This window comes from Aethalodelphis obliquidens, unplaced genomic scaffold (genome assembly GCF_003676395.1).
Source record: "Aethalodelphis obliquidens isolate GAN/ISIS:26980383/991018 unplaced genomic scaffold, ASM367639v1 scaffold7, whole genome shotgun sequence".
Classification (NCBI taxonomy): Eukaryota; Metazoa; Chordata; class Mammalia; order Artiodactyla; family Delphinidae; genus Aethalodelphis; species Aethalodelphis obliquidens.
The window spans coordinates 35,875,130-35,898,737 of record NW_020837951.1 but is presented as its reverse complement, the minus strand read 5'-3'; the positions used below and the strand labels follow the sequence as shown (position 1 = coordinate 35,898,737).

The following is a 23,608-nucleotide window of genomic DNA, read 5'->3' as shown; positions in this document are numbered from 1 at the left end:
CCCAAAACATTAGAGATATTTTTGATAACTGAGTTTTGCCTGCATGATATTTTCCAGTGTTTCATTGGGAAGGGGCTGCTTTCCTCATCATTTTCTCCCCTGTTGGGATAGACGAATCCACAAATACATACCTATGCATTTGTTGGGCCATGGATATGCCTTTCTAGGGATAATTGCTGTTCATCATCACTGTGTGCTGGGGAAGGTGAGTGAGGCGGAAGGAAGATCTTCCACGTAGGCATCAGCAAACCACCATCACAAGTAAGGTAAAGACTGCAAGGAATCCTATAGGCAGGATTCACTCTGAGGTTTCCCAGTTCACACAGCTAGTCCTAGGGTTATTTATCCTGCATATCCACACAGTTCTCCAAGAATACTTCACAGTGGGTATCTCTTAGTGAGTTATGGATGTCTCTTCTCTTTCCAGGTGAAAGCCACTACAAAGCAGTGAAAACTTAGGAGTTCCCTTTCAGGCTATCGTCCTAAATGGTAACTGTGATTTGGAGAGGAGTCAGTAGTACTTAGTTTTTAGTGCTTTTTGGTGTGGCTGTGGCTTGTCTCCAATCTCCAGGAAGGCTTGCAATGAAATATGCATATCCACATGGGTGGTCTGGTACAAAGTACAGCAATGGGAGTGGCCAAAAGAATTTCATAAGGCAAATCGCCTTGGCAGGTCTTTCTCAAGAATTCCATTTGTGTACCCAGTTTCCCAAGCTGGAATTAATCTGTTGATAGAGTCCAATCTTGACTTGGAAGCCTGCTGAGACCCATGGTCCTTTCAATTACAGTTTGCATGTACATCATGAAAATTGGAAATGGCTCGACTATTTAAGGCTGTATTGTTGCAAAGTTTACTCAGTCCTTGCTTTGCAGTCTATTTGCCAGAGTTTTGGAGGCGATGCAAAATATGTTGAAATTTGATGTTTAGGTATATATATATTATACATACATACATATGTTGGAAAATTTGTCCTATAAAAGGTACCCATACCTTTTTATTAAAGGTAATAGTATTTGCTTTCCAGCAGGGGATGCCTTGAGCCATTGAGAATAGTTATTTCTTGCTGCCTAACAAACACCCCAAAACTCAGTGGTTAAAACAATAATATATTATTCTGAGATCTGTCTGAGATCACGGTCCACCAGAGGGTTAGCAATGACACTTTCCTCCTCCTCTCCTCACCTTTACACTTTTAAATCTTCCTCATCCCCATCTTGCTTTCTCCAGACTCTCTGCTCTGTCCTCAGCCGCTTTGAGCAGGCAACTCTCAGAGTCTCAGTTTATCTATCTGTAAAATGGACACATTAATTCCTGCCCATTTCATAGTCAAGTTCCATGAGGATGAGGACATGTTCCGAACATTGTCAAGGGCTGGGCAGATGGTGCTGAGGCAGTGGAAGATGCTGCAGAGACCTGCCCAAGGCCACCTTGAGGTGGCAGGTGAACAATAGAGACAGAGAGAGATAGAGAGATATATAGTGATATATATATATATATATATATATATATATATACATGTACATATATATGTATATATATTATAGAGATATGTATGTGTGTGTGTGAGAGAGAGAGAGAGAGAGAGAGAGCGCCGGGGGGGGCGGGGAGAGAGAGAGAGAGAAAGAAAGATTTATTATGAAGAATTGACTCATGCAATTATGGTGGCTAGAAGGCTTATAATCTGCTGTCTGCAAGCTGAAGACCCAGGAAAGCAAGTGGTGGAATTCAGTCAGAGTCCCAAAGCCTGAGAACCAGGTGAGCTGATGGTGTAAATCCTAGGGGTAGAACAGGAGATGAGATGTCCCAGCAGTTCAAGCAGTGAGGCAGGAAAAAAGGGGTAAATTTGTCCTCCCTCTGCCTTTGTTCTGTTTAGGCTCTTGGTTGATTGGATGATGCCCACCCAAATGCGGGGGTGGGGGATGTAATCTGCTTTGAGTCCACCAATTCAAATGCTAATCTCATCCAGACATACCCAGAAATAACATTTAATCTGGGTGCCCTGTGGCTCGTCAAGCTGACACATAAAATTAGCCATCTTGCGTGGTATGGATGTACCACAGTTTATTTAACCATTCATCTATTGAAAGACACTTGGGCAGTTTCCAATTTAGGGCTATTGTGAATAAAGCTGCTATGAACATTCATGGACATGCTTCTGTGTGAAAATAAATTATCATTTCTCTGAGGTAAATGCCTAACAGTGAAATTGCTGGGTCATATGTTAAGTCCATTTTTGGTTTTAAAAGGAACCGCCCAACTATTTTTCAGAGCAGCTGCACCATTTTACATTCTCATCAGCAGCGTATGAGCGATCCAGTTTTTCTGCATCCTCACCATCACTTATTGTTTTAAATTTTAGCCATTTTTAATATTTTGGTAATCAAAATTCCCCCCTATATTTCCGAAGTGTTCCCTAGGTAGCATTGCTTCCAATGAGAATAGCTAGATCACTGGTTCTCAAACCAGACTGCCCACTGGGATTGCCTGGGTAATTTATGCCGGCATCCCTCCCTCAGAGACTCTAGCCATCGGGAAGTTTTTTTTTCATTGGGAAGTTTTAAAGTTCCCCAAGTGATTTCAACATACAAACAAATTCATGAAACACTGATGCCATTCTCATAACTCCGTCATTTAAGTATTCAAGTTTCAAGATCTTATGAATGAGATAAATTCAAGGACTGAGATAATTGTCTCTTGAATAAAGTAAGATTTAAAAGCCAGAGCTGTATTATATTCACAGCAGAACGTCAGTAGAGATCAAAGGGGGAAGTAAAAATAATTGTGGCCCAACAAGCCATGCTATAAGAAGAAACTTTAAAAATAGACATATAGAGACTTCCCTCGTGGCACAGTGGTTAAGAATCTGCCTGCCAATGAAGGGGACATAGGTTCGAGCCCTGGCCCGGGAAGATCCCACATGCCATGGAGCAACTAAGCCTGTGCGCCACAACTACTGAGCCTGCGCTCTAGAGCCGCCTGCAAGCCATATCTACTAAGCCCACGTGCCACAACTACTGAAGCCCGCGTGCCTAGAGCCTGTGCTCTGCAACAAGAAAAGCCACCGCAATGAGAAGCCCATGCATCACAACAGAGTAGCTCCCGCTCGCTGCAACTAGAGAAAGACTGCATGCAGTAAGGAGGACCCAACGCAGCCATAAATAAATAAATAAATAAATAAATAAATAAATAAATAAATAAATAAATAAATAAATAAATAAATAAAAATACGCATATATAAGACTAAAACCCAAACCAAATTATACAAAAACAAACTACAAAAGCCTGGGACACATTTCAATTCCTAGAAGTATGATGTAGTGGTAGAAAGAAAATGGGTTTTGGAGTTAGAAGTCCTAGTTTTTCCACTTAAAACCTGTGAGATCTTGGATGAGTCACTTGGTCTCTCTACACTTTATTTTACTCATCCCTGAAATCTGTTACAAAAGGTTACTTTAGAGGCCTTTTGCAAAGATCAAATATATTGGTATGTGCTGTATTTTTAATCATAACATACTGAAATTATGATACACTTATTTTTGATAAGAAAATTAGAAATATTTGCTATCTGGGCAGCATCTGCTCACCTCAACCAATATTTAATGAGCATCTTTGATGTAATGTTTGCTATACATTATAAAGTTTCTTTTTATAATTTCTTAGTTTTTACATTTTTACTGTGGAAATCTCAAACATACACAAAAGTAGAAAGAATAATGTAATTTTTTTTTCTTTTTTCAGTACGCGGGCCTCTCACTGTTGTGGCCTCTCCCGTTGCGGAGCACAGGCTCCGGATGCGCAGGCTCAGCGGCCATGGCTCACGGGCCCAGCCGCTCCGCGGCATGTGGGATCTTCCCAGACCGGGGCACGAACCCGTGTCCCCTGCATCGGCAGGCGAACTCTCAACCACTGCGCCACCAGGGCAACCCAGAATAATGTAATTTGATGCTTCTTAAGCATTAAGTGTTCCTATGATTCACCTGGGGAGCTTGTTAAACTACAATTCTGACTCATAGGTCTGGGGTGGGGCCTGAGACTCTGCATTTCTAAAAAGCTTCCCTGTGACTGACATGTTGCTGACCACAACTACCGTATATTTGTGCTGCCCTAACAAAATACCATAGACTGGGTGGCTTAAACAACAGACATTTGTTTCTCAGTTTTGGAAGCTAGTAAGTCTGAGATCAGGGTACCAGCATGGTCAAGTTCTGGTGAAGGCCCTCTTCCTGGTTTGCAGACAGCTGCCTTCTTTCTATACCCTCACAAGAGGGAGATCTGGTGTCTCCTCCTGTTCTTATAAGAGCACTAACCCTCTTAGTGGGGGCTCCACCCTCATGATCTCCTAATACTTCCTAATACCATCACATTTGGGGTTAGGGCTTCAACATAAGAATGTTGGGAAGACATATACGGTCCATAACACAAGGAAATAATGAAACTCCAACTACTATAACTTAACTTCAACAATAATTAATTCACAGCCAATTTTGCTTTTGGCTCCTCATCCCCTTGCCCTCCGCAGATTATTTTGAAGTAAATATCAGACATCCTATCTTTACAAATATACATCCTATATTTCAATATGTATCTTTTAAAAAAGAGAGATATTAAAGTACTTCCTTTGAAAAAAATAACCACCAGACCAACCCACTCCCCCAATTCAACAGTGATTTCTTAATATTATTCAAAATCCAGTCAGCATTCATATTTCCCTGAACACTTTTTTTATTGTGATATGTTAACTTGTCTCTTCAGTCCTTTTTTTAAAAATTTATTTACTTTATTTATTTTTTGGCTGCGTTGGGTCTTCATTGCTGCACGCAGGCTTTCTCTAGTTGCGGCGAGCGGGGGTTACCCTTCATTGCGGTGCACGGTTTTCTCATTGTGGTGGTTTCTCTTGTTGCAGAGTACAGGCTCTAGGCAAGCCGGCTTCAGTAGTTGTGGCATGCGGGCTCAATAGATGTGGCTCACAGGCTCAGTAGTTGTGGTGCACGGGCTTAGATGCTCCATGGCATGTGGGATCTTCCTGGACCAGGGCTCGAACCCGTGTCCCCTGCATTGGCAGGTGGATTCTTAACCACTGTGCCACCAGGGAAGCCCTCTTTGGTCTCTTTTAATCTGAAGATTCCTCTTCCAGCCTTGTCTTTTCCTTGCCCTTTTGTTTTTGTTGTTGTTAAGAAACTAAGGCATTTGTCCCATAGAGATTTCCATACTCTGGTTTTGCTGCTTTGCATCCTCATGAGGTTGTTTAACGTGGCTCTTTCATCCCTGTATTTTCTGTAAATTGGTAGTTGGATCCAGAGCCTGAATTGGACTCAGGTCTGCTTTTTTGGCAAGGCTACTTCAAAGGTGGTGCTGTGCACTTCATCAGGAGGTCCATAATGTCTGGTTGTCTTTCTGTCCATAACGTTTTAAAAGGAGTCGGCTCTCCAATGAAACTCATGATTGGGGCATGCTGCCACCAGGTGGTAACAGCACACATAGCCACAGGTTCAAGCAGCAGAACAAGAAACACTTTTCAGCAGAGATCCCAGAAGGCGGGACAGGTCTTCCTCATTGAATCTACATTAAATCACCATGATTTTTATTTTTTTAAATTTTACTTATTTAGTTATGTATTTTGGCTGTGTTGGGTCTTCGTTGCTGCGCGTGGGCTTTCTCTAGTTGTGGCGAGCGGGGGCTACTCTTTGTTGCGGTACGCGGGCTTCTTATTGCAGTGGCTTCTCTTGTTGCAGAGCATGGGCTCTAGGCGCGCGGGCTTCAGTTGTTGTGGCACGTGGGCTCAGTAATTGTGGCTCACGGGCTCTAGAGCGCAGGTTCAGTAGTTGTGGCGCACGGGCTTAGTTGCTCCGCGTCATGTGGGATCTTCCCGAACCAGGGCTTGAACCCGTGTCCCCTACATTGGCAGGCGGATTCTTAACCACTGGACCACCAGGAAAGTCTCCTCATTTAATTCTAACAATTCCCAGGAATGCTAATCACTGTGTCCATGGTAAAACAGTGGTGAGGCCAGGATTTGATGTCTATGCTTTTCCTCTCTACCATTTCTGCAGCCTGCTGCCTTCTCTTTTGGTTTGTACTGGAGTCACCTGTACTTGCTGTCCTCCCCCAGCTTACAGCTCTACTGATTTTTTTCGTGTTCCCCTCCATACCCCACCCCCATTCATTCTCCACCCATCCCTGCTCTGGGAAGCTGGCTTCTGTGGATTCTATCACCAGGTTGCCTTACCTGCTGGCTTCCAATGACTTCCAATTGAATTCACCCCGATTTATTCTTCAGGCTTCTTCCCCACCTCACTCTGTTTCCGAATGCTGCTTTCCTCAACTACAACTTCTGTGCCTGGTGGCCCCTCTTCCATGGCTTTTCACCCTGCTTCAGTTAATACCTCTCTTGCCCCTCAGGCCTCAGCTTCCTGCTATTCTATTCCCTGGGAGTCTCAACTTCCCCTTTAGTACTCTTACTCCACCTACCTCAGTAGAGTATCTTCATTAAGATGGCTCTTAAAACCGCGCAGCTGGAGGGGCCGCGTGTTTCCTGCTGGGATTCTCTCATTCTCTTCACTCTTGTCCTCACCTTTCATTTTCTCCTCAGTTGACTTCAGTGAGGCAAGCCCCTTAGCGCTTTTCTGAAAGGTTACCACCGGTTCCATCTTCCCTAGCAAATGGTTAACTCTCAGTTCTCATCTTATTTTTAATCTCCTAGCAGCTTTTGATGCACTCCTTGATGCACTTCCTCTCCAGGCCTTCCCAGTCACCATGTGCTCCTCCTTGTACCTTCTCAGCCACTCCTTCTCTTCCTGACCACATCGTGGTGGCATGTCCTGGTGTGCAATTTACAAACCTCTTCTCCATCTCCACTCTCTTCCTACTCATCTCATCTAGTCCTGGAGCTTAAATACCACCTCTGCACGGATGACTCCCCAGTCTGTCTGTAGTCTCAATCTATCTCCAGAGTTCCAGAATCACATATCTAGCTGCCTACTTGCTGTTCCAAAATTAACAAAGCCTCAGATAGAATTCTTGATTCCAGACCTCCTCCCAGCCCCTATATATAACCATCTCAGTCAATGATATCACGATTCACCCAGTTGCTCAGCTCATAAACTTTGGAGCTATCCTTGACTCCTCTCTTCTCCTCACTCCCCAAGAAGATTCTTCCTTCAAAATATATCCAGTGTCCCAACAACATTTCACCATCCACTACTGTCACCCAAATCCAAGCCACCATCATCCATTTGGACAGCAGTAGCTTTCTTGACTGGTCTTACTGCTTAAACTCTTCCCATTTCCAGCTGATTGCCTACACAGCTGCCTTCTGGTCTTTAAAATGTAAATCAGTCATATCACTCCCCAGTTGTGACTTTACATCACACTTGGAATGCAGTCTGGAGTACTTCATGGGGCTGCAGGGCCCTACACAATCTGGTGGCTCTCACCTCCCCATCTATCTGCCAGCCTCTCTGCTCTTGCTGCCTTCATTCCAGGCACGTGGGCCTTCTTTGAACATGCCAAGCCTGGTCCTGCTCAGAACCTGTCTCTGTTGTTCCCTCTGTGTAGAATGTTCTTTCCCATCTTCACATGGCTCTCTATTTCTGGCCCTTCACACCTCTGCTCTCTCATCACCTCCTCAGAGGGGCCTTTCCAGATGGCCTTATCAAAAGCAGCAGCTCTCTGTTTTGCTATATACATTAGTTTATTTTTTAGATTCCACGTATTAGTGATATCATACAGTATTTTTCTGACTTATTTCACTAAGTATAATATTCTAAGTTCATCCACATTGCTGCAAATGGCAGAAATTCATTCTTTTTTTTTTTTTACAGCTGAGTAATATTGCATTGTATATGTATATACCATGTCTTCTTTATCCATTTGTCTGTTGATGGGCACATGGGTTGCTTCCATACCTTGGCTATTGTAAATAGTGCTGCTATATAGAGCAAAACAGTAACAGACTCACAGATGTAGAAAACAAACTAGTGGTTACCAGTGGGGAGAGGGAAGGAGGCAGGGACAAGATAGGGATGTGGGATTAAGAGATACAAACTGCTGTGTATAAAATAGATGAGGAACAAGGATATATTGTATAGCACAGGGAATTATAGCCATTATCTTATAATAACTTTTAATGGATTATAATCTGTAAAAATACTAAATCACTACATTGAACACCTGAAACTAGTATAATATTATAAATCAACTACACCTCAATAAAAATGAATAAAAATAAAACAGCAACTCTCTCTCTGCATCACTTTCTATCCCCTGTCCCTACTTAGTTTTCTTAGTCAGCATGTGTCACAATCCAAAATGAAATCACTTATTTATGTGATTTCACTAGACGGTCTCACCCACTAGAAGGTAAGCTTTTTGAGAGCAGGGACTTGCAGGCGCTCAGTAGCTATTTGTCTAGTGGGTTAATGAGTGAGTGGTATCACTTTCATTTCTGTCTCTATACACAGAAAGCACTTGTCATATGCTTGCTCACTGGAGTGTCTTAGAATCCAGGCCCTGATTCTGAAGGTTCCAAGCCTGGTGCAGGCCCCTCCTGAACTTGGGGGTGGAAGGTGTGTGAACTCCCTAGGGTCCCCTAAGGGATCTGCAAGCCCTTCTCAAGGGCATGGTGGTATCATGACTATGGGGTTGGAGGTTTCAGAAGACTGTCAGTGAGCCTTCTTACTGTGGCCACGGCCATTTCTTCACCTCAGCCCTCCTATTTCTCCTTCAGTTCAGATCTACACACGTCCCAGAGTCTTCTGCCAGCTCTGCTGGTGGGGAGGCAGAACCAAGGAAGCTCTTCTGTGACGAACTCATGGCAAGGAGGGCTCCACAATAATTGTTGCAGAGGAATGAGTGCACAACAGAGGCCAAGCAGACAGGTGCAAAATGCCTCAGCTGCAGCCCATCTTGTCCCAAAGTACTGGCCTGAATCTTCCTGCTCTTGGATCTGCTGCCTCGCCTGAACCTAGAAATATTCCTCGGAGTGAACAGGTTGGGCTTTCCACACTCCAATCCAGCTTCAGAGATTCTGGGAATCCCAGCTGGCATGAATAGCTTCTGAACAGAGAGTTAAAGCTATTTTAAGATTCTGTTTGTAGCCAAGGAGGGTGATCTGTGGGCTCTGGTGGCTGTAGAAGATGACCCTCCAGAAGACCAGTTCTTCTGATGGTCGCGGCTCTTGGGCACAGTGCTGCAGCTGAATTGGAGCTGGGAGACAACGCAATGTCACTTTTTCCTCAGCAGATGTGGATGCTCATTTATTTACATGCCATTTAAAATGTATTGAGTTTTTAAAAAATCTATTTCTTTAATTGAAGTATAGTTGATTTACAATGTTGAGTTAATTTCTGGTGTACAGCGAGGTGACTCAGTTATACACATATATACATTCTTTTTATATTCTTTTCCATTATGGTTTATGTATTCAGTTGTCATGTTATGACATAACATAACATTTTTTGTGATGTTTAATTATATTCCTTTCTCCATGTGGTTTACTACTCTCCCCTCAACTCATCCCCCCACACCCTCCTTCATTCAAGGTGCTGCCTTTTTTGTTGTCTTGTCCTTATGGAAAGAATGTGACAGAGATGAAAGAAAAATTAAAGGAGTCTCTCTTGCTTTGGTGTCCAAAAATGTGTGCATTTCCATAGAGAAGACTCCAAGAATAGACAAAATCTCTGTGGGAGAGAGCAGGGCTTCCTGAACCCCATCCTCAAACAGAGAAGAGATTTCCCTGAGGCTGGAAAAAAGAAAAGACAAAGGGGAAGTCCTGATGATGGAGACCTTAGTGGCGTTCTGAGGGACAAGCCCTGCCTTCTGGACAGAGCCCCAAGAGGTAAAGCTGAAGCCTGGGAGGAGGGAGCACCCTGATTCCCATACTCTTAGATGGCACAGAGGGGAAAAGAGCTTCCAGGCAGAAGGCCTGGCTGTCAGGAATGAGAGCAGTAGCAGGAGCCACTGGCATGGGCTGATGACCAAGGGTCAGATGCTTACCTCCATCATCTTAATGGGATGAGGGAGAAATTGAGGGGTGGACTCCAAAGACTATGTTTCTGCTCCTTTAGCAAAATGGGGATTTAAATTCAAAATTAAGCTGAGTTCTCTCTCCCTCTCTCTCTCTCTCTCCCTCTCTCTCTCTCTCTCTCTCTCTCTCCCCCTCACACACACACACACACACACACACACACACACACACACACACACACAGAGTACTTCAAAAAGAAAGTTTATTGAGCTCCTACTGTGTACTAGGCTGGATAAGCCACATAGACACAGACTCTGGTCTCTAGAGTTACAGAGTCTTTCTGGAGGAGTAACACTCGACCAGTTGGCCACGAGCCTTGGTGCTAAGTGGACTACTGGAGATGTGAGCATAAGGCTGTATGATCACAGAGGTGGAATATGTATTCTTCTGAGAACTATACCTCAGGCTTCACAAACTTAGAAGATCCCAGTTTTGGGGTGTTCACAGCAGTCACCAAACTCCCAGACTACTAGAGAAAGCCAAAGCTTGTAGGGTCCTTCACAGGAGGACAACAGACACGTGGGCCACTCTCAGCTCCCAGAAGATTGATCAGAGTGTGCAGGCTAGAGGCAAGGTGCTGGGATGCTGCTGTGGGACAGTCCTCTCTGGCTCTGAAAGGGCTCAGAATTCTCCCTGCTGCCCTGCTGCCCTGCTGAGTCTCTTCTCTGTTGACAAGTCCTCCACCCACAGGGACTGGATACACAGTATTTATGTCTTAGAAGTTGGCCTTCTTTCCTCAATGGTCTACTCAGGTCCCTTTCCTTCTCCACTTAAAAAAAAAATTGAGGTGTAGTTATTTACAATATAATATAGTTTCAGGTGTACAACATAGTGATTCAAAATTTTTATAGATCATATTCCATTTAAAGTTATTATAAAATATTAGCTATATTCCCTGTTGCTATACAATATATCCCTGTTGCTTAATTTATACATGGTAGTTTGTCCCTATTAATCCTCTATCCCCATCTTGCCCCTCCCCCTTTCCCTCTCCCCACTGGTAACCACAGTTTGCTGTTTATATCTGTGAGTCAGTTTCTTTTTTGTTATATTCACTGGTTTTATTTTTTAGATTCCACATGCAAGTGATATCATACAGTATTTGTATTTCTCTGTCTGACTTATTTCACTAAGCATAATACCCTCCAGGTCCATCTATGTTGTTGCAAATGGCAAAATTTCATTCTTTTTAATGGCTGAGTAATATTCCATTGTGTGTGTGTGTGTGTGTGTGTGTGTGTGTGTGTGTATATATACCACATCTTTATCCATTCATCTGTTGATGGATACCTAGGTTGCTTCTATGTATTAGCTATTGTAAATAATGTTGCTATGAATATTGGGGTACATGTGTCTTTTCGAATTAATGGTTTCACTTTCTTTGGATATATATCCAGGAGTGGAAATGCTGGATCATATGGTAGTTCTATTTTTAGTTTTTTGAGGGACCTCCATACTGTTTTCCACAATGGCTGCACCAATTTACATTACTGCCAACAGTGTACAAAGGTTCTCTTTTCTCTACATTCTCACCGACATTTGTTATTTGTGGCCTTTTTGATGATAGTCATTCTGACACGTGTGAGGTGATATCTCACTGTGTTTTTTTTTTTTTTTTTGCGGTACGTGGGCCTCTCACTGCTGTGGCCTCTCCCGTCACGGAGCACAGGCTCAGGACGCGCAGGCCCAGCGGCCAGGGCCCGCGGGCCCATGGGCCCAGCCGCTCCGCGGCATGTGGGGACCGGGGCACGAACCCGCGTCCCCTGCATCGGCAGGTGGACTCTCAACCACTGCGCCACCAGGGAAGCCCCTCTCATTGTGGTTTTGATTTTCATTTCTCTGATGATTAGTGATGTTGAGCATCTTTTCATGTGCCTATTGACCATCTGTATGTCTTCTTTGGAAAAAGGTCTATTCAGGTCTTCTGCCCATTTTTTAATCAGGTTTTTTTTTTGATATTGAGTTGTACGAGCTGTTTACATATTTTGGATCTTAACCCCTTACTGGTCATATCATTTACAAATATTTCCTCCCATTCAGTAGATTGTCTTTTTGTTTTGTTGATGGTTTCTTTTGCTATGCAAAGATTTTAAGTTTAATTAGGTCTCATTTGTTTATTTTTGCTTTTGTTTCTCCTTCTCTACTTTTGTCACTGACAACTTATTTTCCTGGATTAGTGTTTCTCTGATAATTGTGACCCTTTTACTTGGCTGGTTTTTGTTCTCCTGGTAAAGATTTGAGGGAAACATCTTTATTTCATGGGCAACACACAATCTTGCTCTTTGGGTGGGCCAGGTTTCTAAATTTTGGTGATTTTCATAAATTCTGTTATTTCCAATCAGAGCAACACTTCCTGCCCAGGTTCCCAGGTTCTGGGAGTGAAGGCCATTTGGAGAGGATTATCTAGCTCTGAAACCACTGTCCACATACAGATTTCTTTTTTTTTTTCTTTCCATCCAGAAGGTCATTCATTAAAAGATTTTTTTTAATTGTAAGTAATCATACCTGTTGCAATTTATGTTTAAACTGCAGGTATTACTTTGAAAAACAATTCAGTTTTGAAAGGGTAATAGACAAGCCTAGTATAAAATTCAAAATGTATAAAGCCAAAGTGGTGAGAAGCCTTTCCTTCCCTTTCCTTTGGTCAACCAGTTCCCCAGAGGCCATCTCAGCTACCAGTTTATTCTGTCTATGTATACATTATAAATCTTTCCCAGTTTGTTGTTTGCTTTGCAATTTATTTATTTTTGTCAGATTGGTGTTATAACATTTTTATATAATCTATTATTTTTAGATCTAAAAATTAGTTTAAAAATGCATGCAATAACCCGCACACAAATGCTCATAGCAGCTTTGTTTGTAATAGCTTCAAACTGTGATCATCCCAGATGGCTTTTGACAGGTGAATGGTTAAATAAACTGTGGTACATCCAACCACGAAGTGCTACTTGGCAATAAAAAGGAATGCACCATTGATGCATGCAACAGCTTGGATGAATTTGTTTTGCAAAATGTCACCACTGGTGGTGTGTGACATAATAAGAAATACATATTTTGTGTCTGCCCTCCCCACTCCCCCTTTCCTGGCACACAGCTCTAAAACCCTTGTAATCTCTGAAGTAGTAAGTGTGTTTTTGTTGTTAATGAGATGACTAGTGGCTGGAGGATCCTGGAAAGCTCCTAAGGATGGGGGACTGGTTTTTGCTTGGAAAGTCAACCATGTGATTAGAGGGTTGGAATGTAAAAAAATATTTATTTATTTATTTTATTATTTATTTGGCTGTGTCAGATCTTAGTTGCAGCATGCGGGATCTTTAGTTGCAGTGTGCGGGATCTTTTAGTTGTGGTGTGCAGGATCTGGTTCCGGACCAGGTATCGAACCTGGGCCCCCTGCATTGGGAGCATGGAGTCTTAACCACAGGGAGGTCCCAAGGGTTGGAAGTTTTAATCAATCATGCCTACATAGTGAAGCCTCTGTAAAAAACCCTAACTGAAGCTTTTGGAGAGGGTACTAAATACATCAAGGTGCTGGGAGGGTGACGGTCCTGGAGAGGCATGGAAGCTCTGCGCCCCTTCCCATACATCTTGCCCTATGCATCTCTTCCATTTGGCTCTTCCTGAGTTGTATCCTTTAATAATAAATCAGTAATGTAGTAAATAAACTAATTTTTCTGAATTTTGTGAGCTGCTCTAGCAGGTTATTGAACTCAAGAAGGGGGTCATGAGAACCCATGATTTATAACTGCTTGGTCAGAAGTACAGGAAGCCTGATTCCAGATTGGCATCTGAAGTGGGAGCAGTTTTGTGGGACTAAGCTCTTAACAATTGGGGTCTAATGCCAATTTCAGGTAGATAGTGTCAGAATTGAATTGAACTGTAGACACCCAACTGGTGTCAGAAGTGTTCAGTGTGAGTAGTAGCACAGAAAAAAGAGTTTTGTTTTTTTTTTCCAATTTAGAGAGAAACTGAGCAAAGCATACAACAGAACTCTCTGCATTATTTCTTACTACTGCATACAAATCTATAATTTTCTCAATGAAGATTTCAACTAAAAATACACAAAATAGAGTATAGAAAGTAAACACTAAATCTTCTTTCCATACCTTATCCTAATTCCATTTTCTAGAGAGAATGTTAACACTATAAAGTATATCCTCCCAGACATTTTCCTGTACTTACACATTTTTCTAAACAAAAATGGGGCTGTGTTTTTGTTTATATCAGTAGCTTATTTTGTTCACTTAGAAAACAGACATCGTTTCATGGCATTTAGGGTTGCCAAATATAGCAAATAAAAATGCAAGATGTTCAGTTGAATTTGAATTTTGGATAATGGATAATTTTCTTAGTGTAAATATGTCCCAGCATACTGCCATTTTCTTTGGCAACCCTAATGGCAGTATATTACCTAATTCTTTTGAAAAGTTGGTTGCACAGTAGTCCACTGACATTTAGCCTTTTCCTATTGATGAGGGTATTCTTTAGATCAGAGTGTTCATCATAATTCTCGGTAATTCATAAAGTCTCTTATATTTGTATGGTGCCTTAAATTATTCAAACTTCTCTCATATTTCATTAAACAAAAATTAACTGAGAATTACAGCAGAAAAATCCTGGGCTTTGGATTCCTGGCTGTTATTCTTATCAGATACTTAAACTTCTTGAACTTCAGTCTCCTCATTTGTAAAATAGGAGTAAGAATACCTACTCTGCAGGATTAGAAATAACGTGTATACAACCCCTAGTAGTGCCTAGCAGAGAATGGAACTCAAGAGATAAATCATTGTTATTTACAGAATGTTAAGATCCTGTGGTAGGTGCTAAGGGATAAATGGAATTAAGAAACATATTCCTGACATTTTTGGGTTACATTTTTTTTTTTTTTTTTTTTAGTGGTACGTGGGCCTCTCACTGTGGTGGCCTCTCCCGTTGCAGAGCACAGGCTCCGGACATGCAGGCTCAGCGGCCATGGCTCACGGGCCCAGCCGCTCCGCGGCATGTGGGATCTTCCCGGACCGGGGCACAAACCCGTGTCCCCTGCATCGGCAGGTGGACTCTCAACCACTGCGCCACCAGGGAAGCCCTTGGGTTACTTTTAATTTTGAAATAATTTCAAAGTTATTGGCAAGTTGCAAGGATAGAACAGAACAAGGAATTCCCACATACTCCTTACCCAGATTCACTAATTCTACATTTTGTCCTATCATCATCCTCCGCCTCCTCCTCCTCCTCCTCCTCCTCTCCCCCACTGTCATATTTTCCTATGAACAAGAACATTCTCTTATACAACCATAATTTAATTATCGAAATTAGGAAATTTAGCAAATTCCCAAAGTAGTTTTCAAATTCAAATTCCTGAAATATTTTTAATAGGTTTTTTGGAGCTCTCTCCTTTTCTAGTAGGACTATGGCCCAAAACTTAACTTTGTGTGGCTTCCCATTTTCTCTTGGATTGGATATAAGAATCAAGGCATGGTTTGTAGCCTGAGGTGTGCTAAACTGACTGGCCTCAGAAGAGAAACAGCATTGCTATGAACAGACTGAAGCCTTTGCTTCCCGTCCCCACTGATGACTCAGCCGCAAATGGTGCTGACATTCAGGCACTCATTCCACCACCTGAGAAGCACAGCTCTCGCCTTGCCTTGCCAGGCTCGGATACTCTTACGCTGGCAGAGTGGCTGCGTGGGCTTCCTCTAAAATGCACAACTGCTCATCTCCCTTTCCTGGTCAGCACCCCTCCCAACTCTAGCCTGGCACACAAGGCCCTTCACAAAGGGTTCCCTGATTACTGGCTCTTCCTTTCCTGCCACACCCCTTGTTTCCGGTGCTCCACCCAACATACCTTTCTCCCAGGAGACTTGTGTTTTCTTGCCTCTGTGCTTCTGCACATAGAGCTCCTCCTGTCTGGGGAATGCTCTACACTCGTCAAATTTTTCTTTTTCTTTTTTTTTCAAGGCCTAACTCCAGTACAAAATACCTCAATCCCCTGATCAGAACTAATTGCTCCCCATTTCCAGCTCTAAACAGCACGGCTGAGTGCACTTGTATTTGGTGCTTCTGTCTGGTCCTTTATTAAAGTTGGTTGTCTATGGATCTGGCTATTCTGTCTTTGAGATTCTTTGGGCAGAAGACACATCTCTTTTCTTCCCTTTTCTGGCATTGCCCTGAACAGGGTGAGGCATAGGGTAGACGCTGGTGACTGATAAAAGAATGAATAGCATGAATTACCCTGTGTGAGAGAGGCAGACACTTGGTTATAGAGATGATGCATGTAAGTGCACATTAATCGTTCAAAAAATTGTAGAGGGTTTTATTATTGCTGCTAATGGTGTTATTATTGGTAGAGATGTTACATTCCAAATGGCCTGACCCACCCAGTTAGTGACTCAAGAAACAAGGAGCAGCAGAATCATATCCAATCTCCTTATTGTCCATTTGAGGAAACAGGTTCACAGAGGGGCAGGCACTTCTTTCAGGTCAGGTTCCACAACTCAGAGCCCTGCCTCCTTGCACTGGACTGTTTTGTCTTGCAGCCTAATTACTCTCCTTAAGTCAGTAATACTCAAGCTCTTTTGAATATGTACACTCAACATAAGTTTGAAAAACTTTAAGTAGATATCTAAATTTTCTCACCATACTTTTAGTAATAATTTTTATAACCTCCTTTATTTATATAGAATTCTAAGTTAAAAAAACTGTAATTTTCCTTACTACTCTTAACCATGTGAGGCAGACAGGCTTGACTATATTAGCCCCATTTTACAGGCAAGACTGGAAACATTCCATATTTAGTATAAGACAGATCCAGGATATAAACCCTGGGCTTCCACACTCACAGCTGCTCTTTTCGCATTACTTTTTGACACATCATTTTAAAGTCATCTGATTTTACAATGTTTCACAGTATCAGAGTGACATCTGTAACATCTAATCCTGGCAGGTTAACTCCTGAGCCAAGCAACTTAATTACTTCATAATCTGGCACATTTTAAGGCACTGTTAATACCTCCAATTCAATCTCACAGCTATGTTCGTAATAGGGAAGAACATTTTGTATTCTATTACAAGTTAATCAGTAAAGGGATGTTGCCTATAAGCTTAAATTATACATAACGGCCAATCTCTGGCAACCCTGCCTCCCAGGTAATGAGCATTAAGCTAAAATACCTTTGTTTAGCTGGCCAGGCTCACCTGTGAACGAATAACACATCCCCTCCAGAGGCTGACGGGAACCAGGAAGTGTTTGACTTTACGCCCTCCCCTTTCAGTATAAAAGAAGCCTGGAGAGGAAAAAAAAAAAAAAAAAAAAGCCTGAATTCTAACTCAGGCAAGATGGTTCTTTGGGGCACGAGCCCGCCATCTTCTCAGTTTTCTGGCTTTCTGAATAAATTGTCTATTCCTTGTCCCAACAACTCGTCTCTCCATTTATTAGCCTGTTGGGCGGCGAGTAGTATGAGCTTGGGCTCAGTAACATGTTTGAGCGCCCCATGAACCAAAACTGCAGCAAAGCTGGTCTTTTTTTTTTTTCTGTTTTTTGCGGTACGCGGGCCTCTCACCGCTGCGGCCTCTCCCATTGCCGAGCACAGGCTCCGGACGCGCAGGCGCAGCGGCCATGGCTCACGGGCCCAGCAGCCCCGCGGCACGTGGGATCCTCGCGGACCGGGGCACGAACCCGTGTCCCTTGCATCGGCAGGCGGACTCTCAACCACTGCGCCACCAGGGAAGCCCCAGCAGAGCTGATCTTAAAGGACCAGGGGACACAATAGTTAAGCACGTTTTCAGCTCTTAAGCTGGGCCTGGCACACCCTCACCAACTGCTTAGATGGCAAGTTGAGGCAACTAAGTGAGTGACAGGAGCAGAGGGAAGGCCCATTTAGGGGTGGACACTGATGACAAACACAAGCAGGGTCAGACCCTCTTTTTAGGTCTAACACCTCCAGGAGTGTTGGTCTACATTATCACTTGCAGGGTAGAGGGCAATACTTCTGGAGTCTAGAATATATAAGGAAAGGGTCCAATTAAGCTGCTTGCCTACAGCCTAAAAGACCAAATATTGCTAATTTCATCCATGCCAAACCAAGAAAATGGTTCACTCTTTCCTGATTTGGGTTTAAGGAGAGGACTGATCATCAGGGAAACCAGAGAATTCCATCCTGAAGCCCGGAAGAACTAAATGGTGGGCATTTCCCTGAGTCATAGATGGCACAGGGACTCAGTAATCTACCACCGTGTTCTTAAAAGGAAACACTCATTTGGCTTGAAGGGAAAAACCTACCTTGGTAAGCTCTGGTCTTCCATAGGACATGGAACCAGAAGAGACTAGGAAGGTCAGAGCCTGGGTGACCAATCCTGATAGTGCGGGACTTCTTCACATAAGGTGCATGGGTCCCTGAGTAGGGTCTACAAATACTCTAAACTTCCAAGACAGAATTGGAGTTTCTGCATGTTTTCCTGGGGAAAGTGTCCTTCCCTTCTCATAGATCCAAGAACAGGTTAAAATCCTGAGCTAAAGAAAAGCATTAAGCCAGCTGCAGGCAAGGATAAGGAAGCCATCATATACACTTAGAGCTCTGTGTAAGTCTGAGAGCTCACAACGCTGTCACTGAAGTTAGAACATGGACTCACAGCAGAGACAACCGAGCACTGCTTTTGTGCTCTTCTCTCTAATTGTACTTACAATTCTTTCTAAAACAAGGCCCTAGGAACCCCTAGGCTCAAGTACGTCCCTGGGGTTGGTCCACTGCTGTCCTGTATTCATGCTTGGGTATTCATTCACCAACATTAAACCCCAGGATAGAAGATGTGACAAAGCATCCCTCCTCCATGGCATGAGTCTTTTGCTGGTTTCAGAGGTGGATGGTGACCAACACCGAAAATACATAGGAATGTTTCCTTGGACCTGGCGTGGGATGAAAAGTGCCTGCCATAACTATCACCATCTTTTCCCTGACACTTCCCCTCCAGTTTCTGAAGATATAGTAGAAAATAATCTTTTTTGAAGATACTGGGTAACAATTCCATAAAACAAAAACACATGCTTCCAAATGCACTGTGCTTTCAAATATTCTGGGTTTAGTTCAGCTGCCGGATGACCTGACTGATGCTTTCTCCTCGATAGTCAGGTGAGCCCACCTCCTTGAGGAAACCCACTCTATTCTTGGTAGCCTGGTGGGCCACTGGGAGTTGGAAAGGGCACAAAACCCCTGAGATCGACTGAAAATTCTTCCTCAGGAAGGCAACTTCATGAATGAGGTCTCCCAAAGCAAACGAAACCAAACTTCCCCAGGTGCTCCTCAATCACTGTGTCGTCTGTGGGATGGTTTTGTTCTTGACCTTGGCTTGTCCACGTTTCAAGATGAGTTCCCAAACAGACTTCAGATTTGTAAATCCCCAGGTCATATAAGGTTCCACTCTACAAAGCGTTTTTATGGTTTTAGGGGTTACTTTCACAAAGACACCACTGAAAATCTTATTCAGGCGAAGTCTTGCAATGGTCCTCTGCACCAGTGAACTCACCCCATTAATCCTTTGGATGAATACAACAAAGGCCAAAGAATATTTATCTGGCACTTTCAAGCCATGAGGTTTCACTTCTAGTCGTCTGAGGTGCACCCTGTCACATAGCTGCTGCCAGGAATCATGTAGAAACCATTCTAGTTGCTTAAACTTGAGCCCTTTTCCATTCCTCTGTTCCTCCTTGTGCAAAAGCGCCTGCTTTGCCTGGGTGGCTTTGAGGGCCTGATAAGCCTTCCTCTTTTTCAGGAGGTTTTCTGGAACCAAAGGGATCTTCCTTCTTTGCTCTTCCTCCATCTTTCCCATACTGTGGCTACTGCTCATGTGCAGCCCCACCGGGTGGGGAAGAGAGGAATGGCTCTGTGTCTACTTGACCATAGAGACGTCTATTCTAGCTCAGGGGTCCTCAACCCCCAGGGCGCAGACCAGTACCGGCCACACAGCAGGAGGTGAGTGGCCAGCTAGTGAGAGCGAAGCTTCATCTGCCACTCCGCATCACTCGCATTACCGCCTGAACCATCACTTGCATTACCCCTCCTCTCGCCCCATGTTCAAATTGTCTTCCACGAAACCGGTCTCTGGTGCTAAAAAGGTTGGGGACTGCTGTTCTGCCTCATGGCAGGGCGACCAGGACTGCTGCGCCTTCTTAGCAGCAGTGAACCACGGAGGCCTTGCTAACCCTTATTCCTGCCAAGAGTTGCACAAAGCTTCCTTCGCACTGCCTCCAAGCTTTTTACAGCGGTGTCATCTTCAAAATCCAGCCCTTTCCGTTTCAGCTGTATTCTCATAATGCTGGAGGCCAGGCTATAAACACTGAATGGCTTCCCACCATGCATTCTCTTGTTATAATTTTAAATAGTCACAAAGGTTTTAATTTTTGGATAAATTGTAAATATTTTTAAAACAACTGGTTATTGTAAACCTCTGAAAGTAAAGCTGTAAGTCCTTAAAAGATATGCAATGGATTGGAAATACCAGAATGATTTGATACCCACTATTATCCGATAAAAATTACACAAACAAAATAAACAATTTACTTTTTAACTTGCTTGTTTTCCCTCTTTTTTCTCCTAACTCATATTTTGGTTCCACAGAATGTTATCTTAGTTTAATTTTTTTTTTTTTGCTTGAAAAGCTTTTATCCAGTGCAATAGCACACTTCATTGCAATAAAAATACACATATAACACTATTCCACTTCACAGGTAGGCAGAGCAGAAAAATTTAGGGCAGTGAAACTACTCTGTATGATACTATAATGGTGGAGACATGTCATTATACATTTGTCTAAACCCATAAAATGTACAACACCAAGAGGGAACCCTCATGTAAATTGTGGTCTTTGGGTGATAATATAGGTTCATAAATTGTAACAGATGTACCACTCTGGTGGGGGATATTGATAATGGGGGAGGCTATGCATGTGGTTGGGACAGAGGGTTTAGGAGGAATCTCTGTACCCCTCCGATTTGCTGTGAATCTAAACCGTTCTTTAAGAAAAAGTCTCTTTAAAAAATACATATATAAATTTATACTTAATATTTTTCTTTCCTCTTGCTATAATTTTTTTTACCTTCTGGATTTTCATTACAATTGTAGTAATTCATGCAGCCCATGAAAGTCACATAAGTAATGACCAAACAGTAAAACGTATTAGAAGGACTTCTCCTGTGATGCTAGGTAGGTGTTTCTGGTACCTTGAGCTATCTAATGGACAATTTGTCCCCTGGGGGTTTTATTCCTCGTGGCAACATATTTTAGTAAGATTTTTACAGGGGAGAGGTATACTTGTCTTTTGTTGGATGGGAGAAGGGCCACTGGGCAAGGGGAGGACGAAAATGAGACTGTGACTACTAGCGACTTCTCTGCAAATCAATTTTAGGAAAGAGAACTTAAAGTTGAATTATGTAAAAACTTTGTATGCTCACGACACCACGAAAATCTTCACGTGCCCTCCGGGGAGGGGCACTCCAGGTCGAAGACCAAGGCCTTAACTCACCTCTCAGCAAGCTCCAGAAGCCTCTTAACCATCCCACCCCCTGGGCCCGCTCGCTGTCCTAGGGCGACAGCGCCCCGCCTCGCTGCGACCGCCCAGACTCCGCTGCGTCCCCGCCCCTTCCGGCGCGCGAGGTTTGATTCCCTTGGCGGGCGGAAACGGCCAGAGCGTGGCTATCCAAAAAGTTTCTAGGAGCTCTCTGCGCTCACCGGTTCCCTTCGGACGGCAGGCCGGCGCGTCTGTCTTTCTGCCTGGCCCAGTCCCTCCCGGCCCTCCGCCCTCAGGTCAGTGTGTCCCGCGTGGGTGAAGGCCGGGGTTCTGGCCGTGCGCGGCGCGGGGGACGGCGGCTCGGGCCCAGGGTGCTCCTGGCTCACAGGAGACTGGGGAACTTCACCGGAGTCCCACCTTATGAGCACGGTTCCTTGGATGAGATAGCCTTTCCGACCCCTGGTTTCCTCCTCTGTAAGTGGGATAGGGATCGTATCCGCCTCCGGGTTATCGGTGAGGTAAAGCGCTTGCCACCTAGGAGGCTGTGATAGATGTGAATTCCCATTACATGTTTCCATGACACTGACGGTCCGGGAAAGAAGTTCAAAGAAGGGTTTCGAGTTATTTCTGTTCGTACAACTCAATTTACTAGGCAGTTCAGTAAACAAGGAAATGTGTTATGTCTAATCACCCCCTTTTCAGAGTCCAAATCCTTCCTTTTCCTTCACCTTCCCAAAGTAGTGGCTTAAGAGCCTTAACACTAAAAGGGGAATATGCACCGAATGCTATAGCACTAAAAGGAGTGACCTACCGGGAGACCAGTGGGAAAAAGGGAGACTTCCAAAGGAGGGCGTCCCAGGAGAGTGATCAGGCCTCTAGCTCCTAGGATGAATAATTATCCTTGAGCTTCACAATTGGTATTTCTTCTGGTAGTGGAAAGGGGGAAGGTAGTGCCTGGAGTTTTGCTTACAGCTCAGTGTTCCTAACTTTTTTGTTCATATTTTGGTTTCTATCTCTGTGTTGTGTGGGATAAATCAGAAACATCCTTACTGTATCTTCATGGGCGTGTCTCACCAGTGGATCTGTCCTTTCAGTATTTCTACTATGGACCAACCAGATGGCCAGATCAGTCCCTTACTGCCTTTGGGAGTGAATGCCTCTTTACTGGTGCTCCCAGAAGCCTCTGCAAGGGAGCAGGACAGTATGTTAATTAAATGTATTACAAGGCCACATTATATGCCATTCTGTATTTTACTTTTCATTTGAAATATCCTCAGCATCAGTGTCATACCAAGCTCACTAGATAATGTAAATGTATTATACAGCAGGTAATAGCATAGCCCAGATAAGACTATGTTGGTAGGAAAATGCCCCCAATTTGTTGCTATCTTATAAAATTTACTGATAAATTTTCTTCCACTATCTAGGCAATTCCTTCTTTCCTCAGAAAAGTTCAAGACCCCAATTGTATATAGCTCCAGTTCTTCTACTTAGTCACATTCAGAAGGACATTCAGGTGTATGGGGTCTAGTTTCCTTCTTCATTATCCACAGTTGGGAGGCTGTCTTCCACATTGACTGATCATATACTTCCTTTAGCAGCAAGTGGGTTACTCCAGTCAAAAGTCTTTTCTGTGTTCTGTATTTCCAGACTCTAGAGGATAAACAGGGAGAGCACTTCAGAATATTTAGAACCAGCTCCACTTCTACAAAATTTAAAAGCCAAGTAAAATCTGCTATCATTATAGCAGTTTTGCAATGTAAACACCAGTTTTCTTATACAGTAGCACAAATGATGTTCCCTGGATTCAGTAGATACAATTTAGGGCCACATTGGTATTACTCACCTAAAGACATGGTGTGATTTGAGGGAAGGGGGTAGATAACAAAATGGAAGGAAGAAAAATAGGAGGTGTGTGATTTAGTCTTACACTGGTGAGAGTTGATCTCTGCTAGTTGACTGGAGGCCATAACCTGGAAGTTCAAAACTCATTTGGGAAAAATCTATCAAGAAGTTGGTTATGACACTCTTATATCCCTGTCTGGGAAAATGAATTCCAACATCATACTAATTGCTTTCTCTTTCTG

At 43.3% G+C, this 23,608-nt stretch overlaps 1 protein-coding gene, 1 long non-coding RNA gene and 1 pseudogene across 6 annotated transcripts in view; 1 reads left to right on the top strand and 2 right to left on the bottom strand.

The window, feature by feature from the left end:
• Positions 1-17,604, bottom strand: part of LOC113619952 (uncharacterized) — a 43,278-nt gene extending 25,674 nt beyond the window's left edge. The window contains exon 1 of the long non-coding RNA XR_003432599.1: positions 17,193-17,604. This is a non-coding gene — a long non-coding RNA (uncharacterized LOC113619952). The remainder of the gene's footprint in view (positions 1-17,192) is intronic.
• A 107-nt stretch (positions 17,605-17,711) lies between these two features.
• Positions 17,712-21,528, bottom strand: LOC113619951 (60S ribosomal protein L7-like 1; annotated as a pseudogene).
• Positions 21,529-21,662: 134 nt separating this feature from the next.
• MELK (maternal embryonic leucine zipper kinase) overlaps positions 21,663-23,608 on the top strand; it is a 78,305-nt gene continuing 76,359 nt past the window's right edge. For 3 of the 5 annotated variants that reach the window (XM_027105501.1, XM_027105502.1, XM_027105497.1), the window contains exon 1: positions 21,664-21,817. The gene's annotated coding sequence lies outside the window, so the exon portion shown is untranslated. Of the gene's footprint in view, positions 21,818-23,608 lie in introns of all 5 variants that reach the window. The other 2 variants (XM_027105500.1, XM_027105499.1) reach the window with 2 other exon arrangements.